This window comes from Hydra vulgaris, chromosome 01 (assembly GCF_038396675.1).
Source record: "Hydra vulgaris chromosome 01, alternate assembly HydraT2T_AEP".
Taxonomy (NCBI): Eukaryota; Metazoa; Cnidaria; class Hydrozoa; order Anthoathecata; family Hydridae; genus Hydra; species Hydra vulgaris.
In genome coordinates this window covers 4,242,438-4,267,196 of record NC_088920.1, presented here as the reverse complement: position 1 = coordinate 4,267,196, position 24,759 = coordinate 4,242,438, and positions in this window count along the sequence as shown.

Here is a 24,759-nt window from a genome sequence, read left to right as displayed (position 1 = left end):
ATGTTAGCTTGACCAGTTTTTTAAGTTGTATAGCGTGAGTTTTAATACTAATATTATATTCTATATACAGGATATTTTTTTGTAGTAACAAATGATTTTGTCCTAGATTGAGCAGTTCAGTTTTTACTTTATCCAGAGAATCATTAGTTAACTAACATTAGTATATAAGGTTTAACAACTCAAACAAGGGTTGGGTGATTCTGATTGGATTACCTAAAAATTTATATTCAAAAAAAAGTTATATTCAAAAGTTAAAGTATGCACACAGGAAGAATAACCTGATGCGAGGCAAGAAAAAACTATAAGTTCAATAATTAGGTAAAGTACTTGAATAATGTTCAAAAATAATATTGTGGAAATTGTAAATTATGGACTAATCCTAATTACAAAAGTTTTAATAAAACGTTGTAAGGTTTTTTTAATTTGGAATTAACGTTTTTTTTTTCGATAATTAAAAATGAATAAAAACCAAGTAAAACAAGGTAAATTTTATAAATATATTTATGCATTTGAGTTAAGTTTTATTTCTAACTATAAAATTTACTAAAAATATATTAAAATAATTTAACCAAAATTTTTTTTAACCAAAAATATATTAGATTTCTAAAATTCAAAAAAAACCAAAAATATTTAACACTATTTTGTGTAAAATCTAATTCTAATGAATTATTTTCAAAAATCGGATGAGTTATAATCAAGGGCGTATAAAGGAAATTTTTTGGGTAAGTTCAAAAAAAAGTATACCCCCTTCCTCTCCCCAGTTTTTTCAGGACTAAAATGTTTTAATACTAAATCTGAAAATACAATATCTTTTAAATCAAAAAATTATTTTTTGAAAATACTCTGGTGACGTAATGAGTATAATAGGTGACATATAATATATACAGGTTATAATTTTTAAAATACATGACTTCTGTTGACAAAATTCAAAACCATAAATTTACCATAAAAGATAAAAAATAAATAGTAAATCCAAAGTAGGTGCAAGACTTTATAAATTTTATTTATAACAAAAATTAAACGTTTAAGGTACAAAAACTTTTATCATTAACTTTTATTATTTATTTTATTATTAACTACCTGGAAACAAACCTGTTTATATAATTACAATTTCATAATGACTCACGAAGACCACGTCCTAACGCTATGTTGTAAAAATTTTTAATAAATACTTACCAAGAGTCAAAAAACTTGTTTCAATAACGGTACAATGACAAAATACTTATTTACAAAAAAATCTGGGTATGAAATCAGCTGTTTAAAAAAAGTTGTTGGATTATTACATACCAAAAGGAGCAAAGGTCCTTGTGGACCATTTCAGATTTTGCAGAGACCTTTTGATTTTGCACAAATATATAATAACAGCATGTTTTGAAACTTTCAGATCAATATCTGATATTGTTCTTGAAAAAACACTGTTGAAGTGGTGGACGATTTTGCATTGAGTTTCAATCTACTCATAAAAAAAGATATTTTCATTGCATTTAACAGCCAATAACTTTTAAACAAGATGGTTATATTCTTCAACTATTTCAAGATAATAAGTATGCGATAGATATTTAAAAAAAAAAAAGTTAAAATCTGGCATGTTTTTTTCCATATTGGTGAGTTAAAGTTGGTATTTTTGTTTTGAAGTTAAAATTTTTTGTGGTTTTAAAGAGTATTAACTTAGAAACTAGTTCAAGAGGTTACTCTGTTTAATCAATGGAATGAATATTCAAGAGATCGTACAGGAAAGAAAAAGTTTGTTTCAAATAAATTAGATGATATATAGCAACATATCTAAAAACAACATTTTTTAGTTAATATGAAAGAATTTCACCATCCACAAGAACGCACCGCCCAAATAGTGCATTTCTGTAGATGGTGCTTTTAGTCTGTATTCAGTTTGTTGACAGAAAGTTGCTAGAAACAAAAGCTTTTTTTAACAAAAAGATTGTAATTCGTCTTGTTGCACGAGTCAGTCTCTAGTCACTTAAGGATTCTGACAAATCAAGCAAAAGGTAAACATAAAAAGACAAAAAACTACCGCGGTTTTATACCATTGTAACTTACCTCAACAGAAATAAGAAAAGTTTTCAATTGATGGTGTTTGCTCTGATGTGAATATTTCTACCTGCAGAGTTTATATTTAGGAAATTTCAAGTTACACAAAAGGAACCTATGTTTTGTACTTAAACCAATTGTAAATTTTTTCATTACTTCAATTTACAAGTTGCAAGCTATTTGTTGTTTTTTTTGTTTTTTGTTTTTATTTGTTTTTTTTGCCATATAAATTTATTAAAGTCGTAAACCATGATATAAATACAAATAGCAGGGATAAGTAGAAGACATAGTTGGTCTTATCACCAAGCCCCTAAGTCTATATCGTAAATATAAGACAACAAAAATTAAAAAACGTAACACTATATAATATAAAACGTTTTTCTAAAGGCTTAATAAAATAAAAGTTATCGGTCCTTAAGGCCTACTTTAACTTTTGGTTATTGTATTGGTTATGAAAAATTAAAAAAAAAAGAAACAAAAAAAATTAGTACAAAGAAATTATATTACTAAAAAGCATGCAATCAAATGCAAGCAAAAATTACTAAAAAGCATGCAACCCTTGGGGATTGGGCTGCGAACGAAAGTAAAATACTGTTTTCGTAACATATTTATATATTCTACAACTTTATTTTACTTTCTATATAATACTTTGTTTAATTAATTATTTTAAATTTTACTTATGAAAATGGAGGTCAAATTTTCATTTATTTTTAATGATGAGAATACTTTTGATGATAACCATTTTAATGGTTAAAAATTTAGAAAGCGAGTATTATTCAATTTCTGAATCTACTCAATATCTCTGTCAGAACACAAATAACTTTTCTATATTAAATGTAAACATTCGATGTTATAACAAAAATTTTAAAAATCTTAAACTCTTATTGCACAAACTAAACCACGAATTTCAAATCGTTTGTTTCACGGAAACTTAGCTAAAAGCCAACGGAAAAAATTCAAATTTTGAATTAAATAATTATGCATCAGTTAACCAACCGCGTTTTAACTACGCTGGTGGTGGTGTTAGTGTTTTTGTCCACAAATCAATTAACTTTATTTTACGTAATGATCTTAATGTTAATGAAACAGATTATGAGTCGTTTTGCAAAGAAATTATAAACACAACCACCAAAAATGTTATAATTAATTCTATTTATAGACAACCATATGGTAGTTTAAGAAAATTTAAAACTTATTTAGACAGTTTTTTAACCAAAACTAGTTTAACACGGAAACATGTTTACTTAGCTGGTGATTTTAACTTAAATTTGCTTAATTATGCTTCAAATAAAAATGTTCAATACTTTTTAAATACTCTAACCCAATATAACCTAATGCCAACAATAAATAAGTCAACGAGAATAACATTACCCAAAATACACCCTCGAACTTTACAATTTTAACGCGAAAGATCAATGAAAACTCTTTATTGTATTTTCGAACTCTTTTATCAGAAAGTATCGATTTCAATCTTATTTTACAATCCCATGAAGTCAATAATGCATATGAACTATTTTTAGCGCAATCCTGTAAACAGTATGACATTTCCTGTTAAAAAAATATTTATAAAATTCAAGTCTCTTTTAAACGCCTGGATGACCAAGGGACTAATAAAATCTCTAAAAGCAAGAATTTTCTGTTAAATATTTAAGGCATAAAGCATATAAAAATAAAATCAACTTCAAAAACTTTAAAAACTTATTTGAATAAACAAAATAATACTATAAAAAAATTTATTATACAAAGTTGCTGGAAAAAACCAACGGCGACACTAAAAAAACGTGTAATATAATTAAACAAATAATTCGTAAAAATATGTGTAAAAAATAATCTCCCCCAAAACCTTTAATTGACGGGGAAATGATTCATGATTAAAAAAAAAGCTGAAAACTAAACTCATTTTTTCTTAAAGTAGGGCCGAACTTGGCGAGTAAAAGTCCGCCAAGTACCATAGAGTTTGAATTTTATATTAAACCGTGTAATACTAATATGGAAGAATCTAATTTAAATCTAAGCGAGATAAGGAATGCTTTTAATAGTCTTAAAAGTAATAAAAGTGTGGGCGTTGACAAAGTTAGTGTAAATGTTGACAAGTCAGTTTTTGATGTCATTGAACAGTCATTGCTTCATATTTTTGACCTTTCATTAAAACTAGGTGTATGCCAAAAAAACTTAAAGTTGCCGTAATCATTCCAATTTTTAAATCTGGTGGCGAAATTAATATATCGAACTACAGACCTATTTCCGTCTTACCTTGCTTCTCAAAATTATTGGAACGAATTATGTACAACAGACTTTATAATTAATTGATGTTAAACAGTTTGCTGTATAGTAAACAATTTGGGTTTAAAAAAGATAATTCAACTAACCATGCGGTAATCGAACTGATTAATTATTCTAGAAACAAATAATATTTTATACAACAAACAACTTGGGTTCAAAAAAGGTCATTCAACTGATCATGCTATTCTTAAACTTATTCATGATATTTTTCGAGACTTTGATAAAAAAGAGTATACATTAGGTATTTTTATAGACCTTAGCAAAGCCTTCGACACAGTTGACCACCATATCGTAAAAAAACTAGTAAATTACGGAGTTAAGAATGCAAATATAGGTTGGTTTAAAAGCTACCTGTCTAATAGAAAGCAGTATGTTTCTTATGAAAGTGTTAAAACTGACAATAGGACAATCACTTGTGGAGTTCCTCAAGGATCCATTTTAGGACCGCTTTTGTTTTTAATTTACATTAACGACTTAAGCAGAGCTTCGAATATTTTAGACTCTGTTTTGTTTGCTGACGATACCAATTTATTTTATTCCCATAGTAATATAAAAACTCTATTTAAAACAGTCAACGAAGAACTGTTGAAAGTAACTGTATGGTTTAATACAATTAAATTGTCATTAAACTTAACCAAAACTAAGTATATTTTTTTTCATCGCTTTTATCAAAGAGACGAAATTCCTCTAAAGCTCCCAAATATTAGCATCGGGAATCAATTTATAAAAAGAGAACACTCAATGAAGTTTCAAGGTGTTCTTCTTGACGAAAATATCACCTGGATAAACCACTTAAAATTAATCGAAAATAAAATTTCTAAAAATATTTGCATACTTTATAAAATAAAACCTTATCTAAATCAAACTTGCATAAAATATAGTGATTAAAATAAACTGATAAAACTAATGTTCTATATAAATAATATTTATAGAGCAATCGCCTCGTAAGCGAGAAATTCCAATTTTGATCCCCAACACGCCCCTGGTAGTTCTAATTTTAACTAAAATTAGCTGCACATTCTAAGTAATATAGCTAAAATTCTCCTAATATTGATAATATTGTAGATTATGGCCTACTAATGATTCAATTAACTGATCAAATTTAGTTTAAACTGTAGAAGTTTTAGAAACTTAAGAACTTTGATGATGTCTTAGTTTAATCCAATTACATTATCATTTTCATACCTGATTATTGACGATTATTGTTCCTCAAATTCAAGTTTAAGGATTTCATCCTGATCCTGAGGTTTTTATTTTTCTATTTGCCTATTGCTTTAAGAAGCTAAAGCACATATTTACTGTTCTTTGGTGCCCTCATATCAAAATATAATAATAAAAACATATAGTGTCACACAATATAAGGGTACATGATCCCAGCAAAAAAAAGTAAATCTGATTTTGTCATTGAAAACCATCTAAAAGAAAGATATTTGAACTGTCAGTATTATAAATCTACTTCTCTTTTATTCATTGTTATCTCAATTATGCTAACATTGCTTAGTGCAGCACCAATAAAAAAAAACTAAACAAACTATTTAACAAACAAAAACATGCCATAAGAATAATATCCAAACGCAGATCGTCTCTCTCATTCACAACCACTATTTATTCATCTAAAAATCTTAAATGCTTACCAAATAAATATGTATCATCATTTAATTTTTATGTATAAAATCAATAACGATACGATGCCAAATATTTTTATAACGCTATTTAAAAAAATACAGCACAAATACCTTACTAGACATGCAAACAATAATTATGTTTAAGCTAAAAATCACTTTGAAGCCACTAAGTTTTCCATCACAACTTGAGGCCCACAACTATGGAGTAAAGTAATTAGAAATGACATCAAAACGCTTGCAAACATAAATATTTTTAAATCAAAACTAAAAGAAATAATTTTAATTAATCAAAACATGAAGGATTTCTTCTAGAGCTATATTTTTTTGTTGGTCTTTAAAATATTGTAAATATATTTTCATTTTATTTGCAAAGGTTTAAAAACTTAGTTCACTAAAAAAACTTATTTTTTATTTTCTTTTTATGAAAAACTAAAGGTCTTGCTATAGAAGTTTAAATTCTTTTCATTATATTTCCTAATTAAGAATTCTTAATCGCAATAATTAAAAACATTTATATATAGTTTCAAATATCATTTTTGTTTGTTTGTTTCTTTTTCATTTTTGCTTTGTGTTCAATTATATTTGAAAAGAAGTTTTAGAATTTATTATCTCTATTTTTTTGTCTTTTTTTGTTTGTTTGTTTGTTTGTTTGTTTTTTTTTGTTTTTTTTTTAAAAAAAAAATAAAAAAAAAAAAAAAAAAATTTTTCTTTTTTTTGTTTATATATTTGATAACTTTTTTAATGACAAGATTTGATAGCTATATTATTTACGGATTATTGGGAGCTTGGCGATAAGACTATTTTGTCTTCTTCTTGCCCCCGCCATGTGTTTTACCAATACGAGAGTTGTTATTATTTTAAACGGCAAACTTATAACTTAAAAAAAAAAAAAAAAAAAAAAAATCATGTATCATATGCATTTAATAATGACTATTTTACCTTAGGAGTTTTTATTGATCTGTCAAAAGCCTTTGACACTGTTAACCATAAGATAATAATCATAAAAAAACTGGAACTCTATGGAGTAAGAAACAAGAACTTACTTTGGTTTGAAGATTACCTGGCGAACAGGTCACAATATATTATTTATAAAAAAATTGAAAAAGAAAAACACATTACATGTGGTGTGCCCCAAGGTTCAATCTTTGGACCATTATTATTTTCCAATCTTTTTTATTCCAACAAAAACATAAAAGTTCTCTTTAATATATTTAATGAAGAACTATTAAAAATAAACGAGTGGTTTACAAATAATAGGCTCTCGTTAAATGTAGAAAAAACTAAATTTATTTTGTTCTCCAAACCTAGTAAACGTGATGATGTTCCTCTAAAATTACCTAATCTTTTAATCAATAAAACATTTGTTAAAAAGAAACCAATGGTTAATTTTTTAGGAGTAATACTAGATGAAAATTTGTCACGGAAACCACATATAAAATACATAGAAAATAAAATTTCACTAAATATTTCCATATTATATAAAACTAAACCATATCTTAACACTGCTTCCTTGAAAAAAATATACTTTTCATTTATTTCTTACTGTAATATTGTATGGGGTAGTACTAATTATAGTAAATTAAAAAACACACATGCAGTATTGTATTTGAAGCAAACGGAACTTTTCATTGTGAACCTCTTTTGAGGAAGCTTCGTCCCCTTAGTATCTATAAACTTAATATACACCAAGTTCTGCAATTCATGTTTAAAATAAAGCATGGCCTTTTTCCTATTGTATTTCAGTCTTACTTTAGTGAAATCTCGCACAAGTTTTGTACTAAACTTTCAATTACAAACTATCTAAAAAAATAGTTATTGACATTACTTCTCTTTAGTTGCAGTTTTATTTTTATTTAATGTTTTATTTTGTAAAAAAAACTTTAATACTTTTATGTTGTTGTTAATCTTTGATATATTGCGTTATATTTCAACAGTAATATTTATATTATATTATTAGCTATATTGTAACTAACATGAGTAAAATTCTTATTATGTACTTAGCTACTTTTCTTTTTTGTATATAAACTGACGATTTTTTCAATGTAAATGGGGCTCGATGATAAGACAGTTTATATCTTCCACTTGCTCCAGCTTATTTATTAACACGATTTATTTCATTGTAAATTTTAATATACGGCAAATAATAATAAAAAAATAAAAAAATAAAAATTTGCATAATCCTGAAGCTTTCCTTTTACACTAGCATTTACCTTGAATTATGTGAATAGTTCTTATAAACCATAGTTTTTTATATATATTTAAAAAAAAAAAAAAAAAAAAAGAATTTTAGAAATAACAAGTCCTTTTCTAAGATCGTTAAGTCGATAATGACAAACCTCTAATTGTTGGATAAATTTAACAGTAGCAATCATTAAAACTCCAGAAAAAGCTGAGCGCTACATCGTTAATTGGTAGTTTTTGCTTCAATTTGTTATTAAACTCTTTAAGCATAGCAAATATTTTAAGTTCATTAGTTATTTAATAATTAATATTTTATTCCATAAGTTTGGCCCTCTTGTAGAAATTGAACGTTTAGTCGCCGCAAATAACTTTTGGGTTGAATATAACTGTTATTTGAAATCTGGTTAGATATCTAATCTGATTTATTTTGAATAATGGATAAAATATTATAGAAGATATATTTTTATTAATTTTGAACATAAATATAAGAATTTGATAGACATTTTATTGATAAATTTTCATTATATTTGAATTAACAAATAATGCTTGGGATTGTGTATAACGGCCCACATTGGAAATGATTCTGATTGCTTTTGTTTATTAAATAGTTTTTTTACTTTAATTTTATTTGTACTGCACCAAAAAATATTTTCATAATTAAGATGGCAGTGAATAAACAAGAAATATAAAAGCTTTAAGCAATTTGGATTTAAAATTGGCTTAGCTCTGCATAGCAAGCCTATGATCCTTGAGGTTGTATTTTCGAGATATTGTATGTGATCTCTCCGCGTCACATTTTCATCAGCACGCCGAGAAATTTTAAAGTGGGAACTCTTTTTATGTCCTGATTGGAAATACAAAGTTTTGGAAGTTTCAAAGGAATTTTATTTTGGTCATAAAAACGATGAAAAAAAGTATATTTTGTTTTGGTTACATTTAGAGATATTTGTTGGCATTAAACCATTTAGTAAGATTTATTGTTTACTGACTTAAACAAAATATTTATATCATTATTTGCATAAAATAGATTTGTGACATCTGCAAGTAAAGTTGCATCTAGTTCAGTACAAGCTTCATTTAAATCATTAGAAAAGATTAGAAAAGAAATAGGAGTGGTCCTAATATAGATCCCTGATGAGCCCCACATGTTTGGTTAATATTGGTTGTTTTACCTTTTTATAAGAAATGTATTGTTTTCTATTTGACAAATAGCTTTTAAACCACGCAACATTTATATGTTTAATACGATAGTTTTCTAATTTTGTTAATAAAATGTAATGATTGACAGTTTCAAAAGCCTCACTGAGATCAATAAATACACCTAATTTATATTCATTTTCATCAAATGATTTAAAGATATCATGAACAAGATGTACAATAACCTGATCAGTAGAGTGGCTCTTTTTCAACCCAAATTGCTTACTAATGTATTCTAATAACTTTGAAAAGCTTACTAATGTGTTCTAATAACTTTGAGCATGATAGTATGGAGTATGATGGTTTGATTTTCAAATAAAAAAAAGTTGTTTTAAAGCGAAGGTTATGAATTTTATCAATTGGGGTTGGGTTATTAGATTGTTAACATTGGTAACTTTTTCTTATCATTTTATAAAAAATAACATTATTTAATTCAATGCAACTGTTTATTTTGTTTACTTCAGAGTTTTAAAAATAGTTTTGATTTTTATGAATTTATACATAATACTTTTGGTTTGTTTTTATGATAAACTTACCTAACAAGAGTCGATGCGGGTAAGAAATGTTATTTCCTAAATTTTCTTACACGCATCAGCTGTTCGAATAAAAAATTTTCGACTTCGTAAAAGAAATTTAATAAAAAAAAGGGCCATCTTTGTTAACCAATTCTTTGAATCAGGGATCAATTTAAAAAAATATTGATCCGACTCAGTTTGAGGACCTAAATCTTTTTAATGCAGCTCTTAAATCAACTGATTTTTTTTTTTTTTACTTTATCCACTACGTTTAAATCAACACGCAATTTGATTTGTAATAATTTTTGTATTATCTTTTAAGATTAATTTCTTTACAAGCAAAAAAACTTTTTTTGAAATTAACTTTTATAATATTTGAATTTTATTTAAAACACAATTCAAAAGCATTTGTTACAAATTTAATAAAAACTTGCTTTATACTCATATTTTTCTCATTATTTGATTGGTGCTCAATTTTGAAATGCAGTCAGTCAAGTGAAATTCAACTAAATTTCCCACAAGTAATAAAGCCTTAAGTTTGGCAACAATAAATAAACCAAATGAAGACTTGAAGAATGAAGATGAAGACTTCGGTTGAATAAAAGGTACAAAAAGATTAAACGTGTTTTTTTTATTCATTTATCATTATATTTCACCTTTAGCATAAGTTTGTATTACTTTTAAATATAAATCTAGTAATATATTATATAAATAATAAGTTTTTTATATTTTATTAATATAAAGAATTCAGAGACTCGTACAACACCACTAGGCGTTGTCATCAAGGTCCGCTAGAACGTTAAATAAAGATGAAATAAAAAAGTATAAGAAAAACATAAATAAGCTTGACAAAAAATAAGTAACAAACAGTGGTTAAATATATATAATATTAAAATAAAATTATTTTTTTTAAATAAAATGTTTAAACAATTTAAGAAGTGATCAAAGACAAATGTTCATAGAAAAAAATGTCATTAATCGAAAAATTAATTTCTTTTTGTTTTCTTTGAAAAGAATATTAACTTCATTCACAAATAAGATCGACATTTTTAAAAATTATTTTGTTTAATAAAAATACTCCAAGGAATGAAATGAATGATTTGCTAATATTTGATTTTAATTTTGGTTGTCGTATAAAATTATTATTTCGCAATGTATATTTGTTGTATGAATATAAATCACCGAAAGTAACAGGACACTAATTAATTTTGTACTAAGTTATTACAATTAGCATTTTATTCGTTATTACACATTGGTGTTTGTGATTGCCCCCTAGTGTGTTCGGAATTACCCCATGTACGTAGGGTTATTCCGAACACCAATGGTTTTATTTTTGCCATAAATTTTTATTTTATATTAAGATTTATAAAAAGTTGCTTTTGAGGGTTTGTGACTGAATAGTTAAACTAATTGAATAGCAATAAATGTGATCAATTTTGTCTAACTGGTGTCTTTAAATAACAATCCCGCTTAGGTGTTCGACATTACCCCACTCTCCCCTAGGAGTTATCAAACAGCCAAAAAATGTTTTAACTAGCGTTCAAAAACTAGCCATTATGAGAAATAGGAAAGGTCCCTAGATTAAATATATAGACTTTTTTTGCCTTCATTTTACCATCTTTTAATGCAAAATAAAAAAACTTGGAGTAATTTTGCGCTGTTGAAATAATTTTACTATAAAAAGCTATACTTTTTGTAAAATAAAAAAAAACATTTTTTAATTGTAAAACAAAGAAAAACTTATGCATGCTCATGCGTATGTCAACAGCACAACTCTAAACTTATTTATGTTCACTCTTATGTCAAACTCTTTTTTTTTTTTTGTTAACTAACCTCCTCAAGACCGAGAAGGCCACTACAGTCGAAGAGGATACTTATTTGTGGTAAAACCCTCTCTCAACTCTATAACTCCAAAACAAGAACCTTAAAGAACAAGGCTGCTGCACGGAGAAACGGGTTGAGCACGTTACTACCAGGGACGTGGTGGGGATCGAACTCGTAACCTCTCGCTTATGAAGCGACCGCTCTACCACTACACCACTACCGCATGTAGTGATGAAAATGAGAAAGCTTTGCGAAAAATTAAGGTTTTGCTTAGTTTAGTTCAGTTTACTTTTGTCGTTTGTTTACAACGTACAAAAATATAAAAAAGAATATAAATTAGCCTTATCAACGCTACTTATAAAACAGATTAAAAACGCTTTTTGGAGCCTGGGAACAAAAATAGCCCAAAAAGGGCACCCTAGCTACCTAAAATGTGATAGCAATGAATAAAAAAAATGTTATTTTTACTTTCATATACTAAATTCAAATTCATTAACAGGTTTTAAATTTTATCAAATAATCTTCAAGTATTTGAAAGTTAAAGTCATGTAAAGTTTTTGTCCTCTCCAAAGTAAGGAGTTTTTGATTTTTACACGGTCATAACATTTGAAGGATTTTTTAAATATTCTTAATATAAAATTGTGCGGTGAATCCATATATTTGCTTGTATAATAGTCGTGTCTCGTTCTTGCAACGCTTCGAAAATTGAGGATATTTCACATAAAACATCATACACTAATTCCAAATTAGTTACAAACTGCTTAGATATTATTTGTTTACTTAATCCGTTGAACATAGCTTGCTTTGTTATGAATCACATATTACTTTTGTTAGCATTTTCAAAATGATTGCACAATGATGCAAAGTTCAGCATACAGCCTTATGAGAATTCGCAACGAACATTTAATATTCATCAAATATTTTTAATTTCATTTCCGATAATAGAAGTGCAATTATTTCATATTCCAAATTATGACTAAAAACGGAATAAAGTTTATCCCCAAAAGTTTGAAAATGGTTAATATCATTTTCTTCCGCAATCGAATCTCCTATTGATAACTCTAAAGGATGGTTCAAACAATGCCAAATAAATAAATTAGTATATATTTTTCACAACTTCGTTCCCACACCGGATTTTTCCCCAAACATAACATCTGCTCTATCACTTTTAAAAGAAATTAAGTGATGTTTTAAATAGTCAGCGGTAAATCCATATTTTTATAGACACTCCAACAGAGTTTGTGTTATAGTATTTGTGATAGATATCAGATAGTTCCAAACAAGTCCAGAAATGCACTACGCATTGATCTCCTGATTTATTGGTTACGCATTTTAAATATACTAATAAAGTTGATTTTTTTGCTCAACGTTTTAGACTTATTAACTGTTAATGAAAAGTTTGCGCCAACACGTGCTTAGAATGTGGTTTTCCGGAAAAATTCATAACTCCGTTAATTATTTATGAAATCTTGTTAAAATTGTAATATATAACTTTTTTGGTTCAAAGAAACTGATTCTGAGGTTAAATTTTGCGTGTGTGCACTCTGACCCAGCGAATGGGGCAACAGTGGGAAGGGGGAGGGGCACCGAGAGTTATGTCTCCACTTTTTCTAAGTTTTTCAATAAAAAAGTTTATAAAAAATTTGTCTGCTTCCGCCCCCCGCCCCATGTAAAACATTGCGCTGCGATCCCTGTGACAAACAAACTACAAGCTGGCTGTTGCTTTGATGTCAACTTACATGATTCTTACATGATACATGGCATAAAGTATAACTAATGGGTAGTTACTAGTTTACTCTAATTGTGACTAATATGGTTAATATATTATTTATATTACCCATATTTATATATAAATATGGGTAACATGTTTTTAAAAATAATATTATTTCATATTCCAAATTAAGTATGTTTGAGTTCAAAATAGTTTAATCTTAAACACAAATATACATAGACATAAGTCTTATTGATTTAAATTGATCACAGAAAACAATCTTGAATTATCATTTTTTCTAACTAATTGGATGCGTTCTAATTATTAGTCTGAAGTAAATGTCATGCGAATTTATTTATAATGACATCTGTCCTGCCTTTCAGCTTTTTCCTAATTTATAAGTTTTTACCAATGATGAAACCATGTAGAATAGGCAGTAGGTCATTGACATTACTTCTAGAACAATTGCAAGAGTGGAAAAAAGCTCTAGAATCACTAAATCTGTCATTTTTTATTTAAAAACCAACCATACTTAGGGGTCGTCCATATAGTACGTACACTATTAGGGGGAGGGGGAGGTCTTCAAAAAGTGTACGAAAGCGTATGGGGGGGGGGGGGGAAGGATGGGTTCAATTTAAATGTACGTACTTTGATTTTCTAATTTATCACAATAAACTAGCTAATCATTAGAAAAGTTACATTCTGAAGATTTTAGTTTGCCAACATAAAAAGGCGTATGGTATATGGAGTAGAGGATATAGTTTCCCTCTTAGCACACATATGTATGGGCGTCCTCGGAATTTTTTTATGTTCCAGATAGGACACTTTCACACATCGTGCAAACTTCTAACTTAAGTTTGTTTATACCTATGCCAAATGAGGAGGCCTTGCAAAATATCGGGATTGCGGAGGCCTGTGAACAAAAAGCCTTAAAACGCTTACCCTCCAAAGGCAGGGAAAATTTAATAGCAATTTAATTGTTGAAAAGTATGCTACCAATTAATTAATTGCAATTATTATTCAGTGCAATCAGTTAATTGCAGTTTTTGAACAATTCAATCAATTTTTCTAATTAATTGTAATTAATTATTGGTCTTTAAAAATGTCTAAAAATGTTAAAAACAGAACATAAAACTATCATTTTTTATTAAATATCATACTTAAAAGTTTAATATTGTTGGGTTATTACTTTAAATATATATATGTAATCATTGCATATACATATATATTTAAAGTAATAACGTACTTATTTAATTTATTTGAAGAGTAAGTCACTATAACAATCAGTAATTTTTATTATTCATCTTAATATCTGAGAGCATCCCAATTTTGTCCCAAAATCGTTTGTTAACACATAAAAACATTTGCATTTCAAGATTGGATGGAAGAATATTGTGTCTCAAATGGCCAATTGCGTAACCTGGCGCACTGAAAAATCTGTCCGCAATATTTGACGTTTAGATTCTCTTTAAAGTGAAATGATAACTGAGATAAATTTTTGCAGAGTCTCGTTTAGCAACTGAAAATCATTTTCTTCCCTGGCAGACAACATGTAATCTATTAGCTCGGGCATTTTATCAAGGTTCCCTTGGGTGAAAAATGGTTTAAGACGAAAATATCGTTTTATCATTTCTGAAGTACTTGACCATCGTGTTGCGTTTCTTAAATAGAACAAAGAGAAGTCAACAAACGGAGTTTTCCGGCTAGCTTTAAATTTTTGAATTTACCCATAAGCATATTGAAACATTTCCATAGCCAAGTTGAACCTGTGAGAAGCCCATCCTATTAATGGAACATTGCACAGATTTGCAAGGGCCTTATTTGTTTCACAGTTGTCACCTATTAAAGATGTTACGTTAGTCATATTTTTGCGAAGAATATTTTGAAGAACCCATGATAAATATTCAAAGTGGGCTTTTGCTGTAAACTCTGTTTCGTTTCCTATAGGTGAAAAGACAATTAATGCAGTACTGTACTCATTTTCACTGGCATTATTAGGATATGATATGATTAAAACAAAAAAAAAAAGTTCGATTGGATTACCCCGGGAATCAAACCTGGGCCTCCGCCGACTATTGCCACCGCATTAACCTTTCGGCCAAACACTTACGCTATAATAGGGCAGTTTAAATTTAATTTAAATAACTATTTGCATATATACTTAAAAAAGTTTTTAAAATGCGCGAACAAAGGGCTTTGGGGTCGTATAAAGTATCTAGCGTACCCTTCACCTTTTTTTTTTTAAATAAACTTTTTTATTGAGAAAAAAAATTGAGGGGGGGGATTTGAGAAACGTACATATTTTTTAAAGGCGGTGGGGACATAAAAGTACGCATGGCAACAGGGGGGAGGGGGAGTCAAATTTCAAAATTTTTGGCGTAGAAGAAAAGGGGTTGTCCATAAAGTTATGGACAACCTCTTACTTCTGTTTTCACAAATATTTATAAACCACTTTTTTAAAGAATAGGATGAGTTTCATTTAAAATACTCCTTTACAATCTCCCTAGTTTCTTTTGCTTCGAGTAGAGTAACAGGCCTGCCAAAATTAGTGGGATAAGATTAGTCCAGATTGCTTGGTTTTTTGAATCTTTAATTTTAATGAGACACCAAAAATAACAAATATAGTTTGTTCCCTTTAAGTCTATAATTTGAGGATCAGAATACTAATTGCGATGGCTGTGATTTCCAGAACCATGAAGTCCAAATTTACTCTCTACATGTACAGAATGTAAATGAAAAGGATAATTTTGTATATGTCTTTTGATTTGGTTTAAAATTTTTTAGATATTTAAAAAAATTTTTTTTTCTACTTTTAAGTTAAGATTATATCTCAAACTGTTTAGAATATTTGATTTCTTAAATAAACTTAATTCAATGATCAAAGTTGGTAAAAATTCTTGAAATTCTCCTTTTTTTTATCAATAATATTTTGACACAAGATATCAACAGGTATTCTTGAATCGTCCGTGAAATTGATTTATCAATAGGTATTATTAAGTTATCAATAGGTATTATTGAGTTATCAACAGGTATTATTAGATCGTCTGTAAAAAGTGATTTTATAGTCACGCAACCTCGAATATCAGCACGCACGAACAATCTAAGTTCCAATTTAACCGTCTCTCTAAGTCAATCTAAGTTCAAGTTTTAACCGTCTTTCATTAAATGTTGAGAAAGCAAAATTTATCCTATTATATAAGCCTTGTAACGTAATAATTAAAAGGGAATTGAGTACAAACATTCTGGGAGTGCTTTTAGATGAAAAATTGTCATGGAAATTTCATATTAAATATATAAAAGGTAAAGTCTTAAAAAATATTTCCATTTTATATCGAACAAAACTTTTTCTTAATAATGAGTCTTTAAAAAGTCTTTTTTTTTTTGTTTATACACAGTTATCTTTCATACTGTAACGTTGCCTGGGGTAGTACTAACCACACTAAACTAAAAAATATTTATAACAAACAAAAACATGCTTGAAGGATAATATTTGGAGCAACCAGAAGTGCACAATGTGAAGCCCTCTTACGTCAGCTTGGAGCTTTAAATATTTATAAGCTTAACATTCATCAAATTTTACTATTTATGTTTAAAGCAAAACGTGGGTTATCTCCAGTGATATTTCAATCCTACTATAATGAAATTTCTCATAAATATCATACTAAATTTTCAGAGAATAACTTTATCGTTCCAATAATACATCTTAAATTAAGTTCGTACCAAATTCAATATCGGGGACCTTTTGTTTGGAAAAAATTTATCCAATTTTTAATGAAAAACAAAACTTCGTTATAAATTGCACTTTGGAAAATTTTAAGGTGAATATAGAACGGGATTTGCTAAACATAAACTTTGATATATTAGATTTCAAATATCTTTTTTAATATCTTTTTTGACAATTTAAAAGGGTTTGAATTAAATCACTTAAAATAATCAGTTAAACTTTTGCATTTTCTAGACAAACCCACACAAATTGTATGTTTAAACTTCAGTTTCAACTTTTAAATCACGGAAGCGATACAACGGGGCTGGATGATAAGACTTTTGTCTTCTGCATGCTCCCGCACATCTGCACATTTTAATTTAAAAATTTTGTAAATAATTTATCATAAAGATGACGAACTATATATCAAGAAAAAATAAAGAAAGAAAGTAGTATTATCAACACATCATTTTTGTAATTTGTACCATGTAGTTTGTACCATGTAATCACGCAAAGAGATAAAAATGTCAAAGACATTTTTATCTCTTTGCGTGATTTACTAATACCTAAAATATTATTAAAAAATAAAGTTAACTGCTGAAACTTATATTTTCCGAGAAGTTAAAGTTTATATGTCTAGCAACTAAAACTTGCGCTTTTCTGTGTCGTGCGTAATTCCGTGATTCCATTATGTTAATTTATTTTTTAATAACATTACTAACGTATAAAGTTTTTTGCTTAAGAAATATTTATATAGATTAGAATTAAATAAGAGTAAGTTGGAGATCGTCATTTTTATTTTTATGAAAACAATAGACAAAACATATGTCTATTGTATTAGTGTTATTCAAAATTTAAACAACTCTGTTATCAAAACAGTTTGTTTTAATTAAAATGTCATCAAATAAAGATAAAACTATGTCTAAAAAGTTGCAGATTGCTTTGAGAACAGTGCGGAGCGTTGTGAAATGATTTAAGGACACTTGTACAAATCAGGAAGTGGAAAAAAAAATGTTTTCAAGTGCTTCCACTATACAAAGAGTAAAGAGAAATTGTGGCTATGAATCTTATAAAAAGAAAAAAGTTCCTCGTTGTAACAAAAAGCAATAAATTGTCACAATTCGTTGTTCAAAGATGCTCTATAAAAAATTATGCGCCAAAAAATGTTGTTAGATTTTTGACGATGAAACTTATTGTGCTGCATATTTCCAATCTCTTTCAGGAAACCAATATTATTCAACAATTAATCGCAAGAAACTGAATCCCATTTTATAAATACATTGAAATGCAAAAATTCGCTAAGAATTTCTTAGTTTGGCACGCGATTTGTGAATGTGGTGAAAGCAGCTGTTTTTTTGTGACTACAGGAACAATTAACACAAAATATACATAAAAGAATGCCTCAAGAAACGTCTTTTGCCGTTTTTAAAAAGACACACGTCTAACCCGTTATTACGGCCCAATATAGCATCATGCCACTACTCTGAGACAACTTTAAACTGGCTAAGAGAACATAAAGTAGATTTTGTTGAAAAACACTGCAATCCACCAAATTGCCCCGAACTACGTCCTATCGAAAAATATTGGGCTCTTGTCAAAAGAAAATTAAGGTTCAACATAAAAGAAACCAAAAACAATAAGAACTTTAAAAATAAATGGTTTGGAGCTACCAAGAAAGTCCAGCCGAAGACTGTGCAAAAACTAATGTTGAGTGTAAAACGCAAAGTGCGAGCATTCTCATGAACAAAACTTCACAAACTTTCTTAAGTGAAATTTAAGAATAATAATATATGTACTTTCAAAATATATAAAACATTCAATATCGAAATACAATAGTTAAATAAATATCCTTTAAAATCTTTAAAGTCCGAGCAGATTTTTTCTGGTACATGTCTTATCGGATTTTTTATGTAGAATTTTCAAGAGTTAATGTGAGAAAAAATGTCAAGAGTTGTGATGAAAAATCAATTCAATTACCTTCTGAATAGGTTGGACCCTATAGTATCTTCTATGAGCTTCAATAATTACAAGACAGAGAATGGCAAACATCTAATGGCTGATGTTTTTGTTTTGCTTGTTACAAATAAATTGATAAATATTTTTTGCCTGTCAACTAATGTCTTGTTCACTTTTTTTAATAAGCTCACAAAAATGTTTAAGAATGTCTTCTCTAATAATAATAGATAGACTCTTAAAAAGGATAGTGTTAGTATGAAATTAATTCACCAAATGTTTAGTGTTTTTGTTAGTAATATTGATTATTAGTAATACTGAACTTTTCTTAAACCGTCTCATAAACCCAAAAAAAATTTTATCAAACAAGGATTATAATTGTTCCTCTTCGTTAGTTGTTTTTTGATTCTTTTTATGTGTCATTAAAGCAAGACATTTTTGAGTTTTTCCTTTTTGCATATTCGCAACTTTTCTTAAATTCTTCGCAAAATATAACTTTATTTTAAAAACAAGTAAAACCAAAGGTCAAATTCCCTGTTAAACAGTTAAAATCCCCTGTTAAACTGTCAAAAAATCCCCTGTTAAAAAGTCAAATTCCCTGTTAAACTGTTAAAAAGTAAAACATCTACGGTCAAACCCACTGTCTAAAAATAAAAAAAACAATGCTTTTAATAGTTAGATTCAATTTTTAACTTCAAAAATAAATTCCTGGACTAAAAAAAACCGTAAATACATGCTAATTATAATGTTTTTTCACAGATAAGTAATTTTAGCCACGTTTTAAGGTTTCTGAGGCACTGTAGGGCGTATATAAAGCCTTCAGCAACTTAAGTTAAATTGAGAAAGCAATCTTCTACTAGAAACGATAATTTTAGTTTTTGTTAATATTCAGTTATTATTTAGTTTTAGTCAAAAAAATTGAACCAAAACATTTTTTAAATAATTTTTTTAATAGAAACGCAACTATTCTCGGCATTTATGGATCACTTTTCGAACTTATAAAAGTTATCAAAATGAAATTTTACACCAGCACAATTAGAAAAAAACTCTTCATAGTGGGCACAGGATTAAAAAAATTCGTCTTTTGAACGTTCAAAAGACGTCCAAAACGTTCAAAGGTTTAAAAGACGCTCAAAAGACGTCTTTTTTATGTCCCGTACCCACTGGGTCGGTGTTCATGAAAATACTATGATGAAATTTTTTAATTAGCTAATCGAGAACCTAGAAATCAGAGTTTATAACTTAAAAGTTAAAAGCACTACATTAAAAAGAGAACTAGCAGAGATAAACAACGCTATCGAATTTACAAGTAAAAACTACAATGTAATTTTTGTTAATATTGCAGAATTCAAAAAATAAAAATTTATAATTACATGTAAAAGTATTGTAAAAGTATTGTAAAAGAGTGAAGTGAAAAGATTGATAAAAGTGTACAGGGAAGGCTGAAAACAAAACTTGAAAAATTGAAAAACACATCGCATTTGATAGAACCTTTCGAGTGGGAAAAAAAAGTGGAGGTTAAAAATCAGATCCATAATAGTTGTTAAAATCATCGTTAAAAAACAGATTCGTAGTTGTTCGGTTTTTAAATTATAAAAATAAGGCCCAAATATTAAACAAGTACAACCCGGAGACACTTTAGATTGAGCGATTGTACGTAAACGAGGGTTTTAGCATAAACACTAAAGAATAATAAAAAAAGACTTTTAAAGACGCTTCAGAATTAAAAAACAAAAAAGTTATGTATGCAAAAAGTAATATAAAACAAACCAATCACGCATAACTTATAAAAAGATTTTCTAAAATATTTTAACAAAAAATCGAACTAAAGCAATTCTAAAATGGAATGAAATAATCGAAACGACTTTTGAAACTTTTAATTATAGTTAAACTAAAAATTAAAATTTTAAGAAAAAGAAAAAGTTTTTTTGAAAGAATTTTAAAATTATTTTAAGAGTTCTTTTTTTAGAAAACTTACGGCAAAAATTATGATTAGATAAAAATCACCCACATTAATATTAGGACCTCAGATGTAAACTGCACCATGGCATTATTATCAACTTTTCAGTAGAGCGGTTTGAATGTGGTTAAACCTAAAAATTTTTATAATATAGCTTATTCTATGCTAATCTAACTAATAAAATCTGCAAACTTTCCTTAATTACTGTAACAAAATAGTAATTTTGTGACATAGTGAAGTATACCCCCGATAATTTTATTCCGTTCTCATAAGAAGTTTAGACAATTTTTGAGGTTTTATGTTACAAAAAAAATCTAATTAAAAAAGAAAAATGTTTATTAGCAAATACTGTATGTACATGAGTAAAACAATATAATCATATAAAACAAGAATTAAAAAGGTATAAGATAAAAAAATGTTAATCGTCTTTATCTTCAGGATAATCTTCCATGTTATTGCTGGTTTTAATGCTTTTATGAAACGCATGGCTTGATAGGTAGAAACTTCAAAAGGTCTATTAGATCCTTCTATTTTTTTTTCGGAGACTGGCCTCGAAGTCTAAGACAAATTTCTCTGGAATCAGAATCTGTGTTACTGAATGAATTCTTATAGTACAAAATACCAATGTTTTCTTGGCGAATTTGAAAGTGGGCACATTTGGAAATTAGAAATGATTTCTTATCACAGTTCAATGTTTTATGTAAGGCGACCCTAAAGCAGAGAACAGTGGCTTGATGATTTTAAAATGATTGAGCTGCATGTTATGGACCTCGTATTTTTTTGAATATTGTCTCGCTAACTGCTGCCAGTGAGTTGGAGTTAAAATAGTTAAGGAATTTTAAACAAATCTTTTTTTCTTTTCAATGACAGCATGTATAGTGTCTGCCTCCATGTGTGTATGACCTTTTAATAAAATTTGTGATTGATTTCCCTAATTTGTGGCCACTCGGTTATCATCTAAAAATAGCAGCTGATTATTATTATGTTCTAATTTTGGCAATTTTCAGGCCAAACTGTTATTTTTTCAATTTTAGATCCTGGAAGTGTTGCTTCTGCCTAGGCCCAGTAAGGCAGAAGAAATTTCTTCTCCCCCTCGTTCTGCTTTGGTTTCGTCCCACATCATGCAATGAGCAGTGTTGTCACACAAATCATAAACTGTGAAATTAAAGCTCCACAATTTTCTTTTGTAAAATGAGGTGCCACAGGTCACCACAGGTGTTGGGAGACACTTTTGTAAGTCCATAGTAAAAACTCTATGATTTGTATTTGCTTGAGCAGTGTCGGCGCTCTTCATTTTGTATCTAGTCTTTGCATCTAAAAGATGATCATCGTGCTCCTTTTGTATATTTTCAATGTTTATGTTATTTTTTATGCAGCCACAAAAGTGCCACAAGTGTCACAAATATCATTCTGTGTTGGCTTGAATCCCTGGTTAAAATGTTTGTTAAAAATATTGGCATGAAACTATTTTTTTGCAGCCATCTTAAGACTCTTTTCTTTAGTTTCTTCAATCTAGAGTTCATTCATTCTTTTAATGCTTAGTTCTAGTGACAGGAAATTTTTTTGAATTCTTCTCTCTACTGAGGTGACTCTTGTAAGATGAAAATGAGGAGGTATCATTAATTATGATTTATTCTTTAGCTCATGTTTGTCTCTGCCATCTGTTTCAATCAGTCCACCTATTAAACGTTTTTTTAAGGCAGTTTTCACTGCAGTATTAGAAATTGATAAAGCGTTCAAAAACATAACTTTTCATACTTTAATATTAATATCATTAATAAAAAACGTGTGAACTAGCGTTTTTTGGTTTTATTTTTTTGCTTTTGCTCAATAAATAGTTGTTTCTTCTGATTTTAAAGATGCAATAATAAATTGGCGCTTACCATCATTGTCTCTTTTTGAACTCCAGTAATTTCTAAATATTTCCATCCTTTGTGTGTCAGTTATTTTTTCATAACATTTCAATTTGTATGAGCAGGGTCGTCTGATTTCCCTTTTTGAAATAGTCTTTCCTCTTTTGGTTTATTTTTCTTTTGTTGCATAACCATAAATTCTCATGCCTTATTCGTTTTTATCCAGATTGCCTAATTTTTGTCGCATGTTTAATTTTACGTTTAAATATGGCTGACTGATTTCCTATGTCATTTCTATTTATTTGTGAATCAGACTCCGCAGCTGTCAGTTCATTAGAGTTTGGTTCATAATTACTATTGCCCCTTCCAAAAATAATCAAATGACTACTGACTGGTGAAAATTGTGGCTCCTGTGTACACAATTGCTTGCCCACTGTAACTTCTGAATTATTTGTCATGACTTCATCTACAATGAAATGCACCCCTTCTGCAAAAATAAATAATATTAAATTATTAAACCTCTTGGTTGGAACTCAGTTTTATAAAATCAATAAATATTCTAGATGATAAAAACAGCCTAATGTTTTATTTATGCCATACTGTTGATCCATTAACACCTCTTCACTAGTTTCTAAAATTATTACGTCCTCTTCATTAAATATTAAACCATGACCTGTAACAGTGAAATTAAAAAATTTATGCTAAACACCATGGTTTGGGTCCCGGGAAGGAGATGAGACCTATGATTAAGGGGGTATTCCAATAAGAAACAATAATTTAATCCATTTAATAGTATATACTTACTGGATTGATCTAAGTCCTGGAACTCATCTGAATCATTGCAAAAATGTATTATCTCAGCAAAAGCTTCAAGTTCCTTGTTTTTGTTATCATCATTGGAGGGCCTAATCAATGGTACATTCTTGTACAACACAATTTAAAATGTACAACACAATTTAGAAAGTTGTGTTACGAAAATAAAATAAAATTAGGCAAATCTGCACTAATTAGCCCACCTATTTCTAAAAGTTTAATTTACATTTGTTTTTAAATTGTTCTTTTTTACATCATAAAATACGATTCCGGTTGTACCATTTTGATAAATTCAATAGATATTTTTTTAAAAATTCGTTAAGTCTCACTCCCTAAAAAAAATTTAGGAAGACTAGTTTATTTGTAAGTTGGTTACTGCTAGTTTATTTGTTGTAGTTTATAGTTGGCTACTGCTAGTTTATTTGTTAGTTGGTTAAGATTTATACTTTTCGTTCAAACCTATGTATAACCTTCCTTTATTTTCCTGAGAAACTCTCAAATACTACGAATTTAAAAAAACTACTTAATTTACGAGAATCGTTTTTATTATGTAAATAGGAACTGTTTAAAGTAAATAGGTGAGCCAATTAATACAGATTTACCGATTCCAGTGTATTGAATAGAATCATCTTGGAGACATTATATTATTGTCTTTCTGTTTTTTTATGAACATTCCAAGTAAAACAATATAAATAAGACAAAAAATGTGTGTAGTAAAGAAACTCATGTTACTTATAACAATGTTTCGCATCATTTCCTTGCAAAGCCATTTTACCACGTGAATACATTTTAATGGTTCGTTGAGATTATTAACAAATTATAATATTAATAATACCAAGAACGAGTAGACATTAAGCACTGTCGTTTCTTTTTAAAACACAATATACAAATAAAACCAAGGCTAAGTAAAAAACAAACACTGCTGTACATTTTTACAACACATGTACTAATAAATCCAACAATAAGTAAAAAATAAAAAAATAGACAGCTCTGCTTTATATTTATACAATACAATTTACTAATAAAACCAAGAAAAAGTAAAAAATAAGTGCTACTGAATATTACACAGCAGAAAGTTTAATAAAAACAACAAGG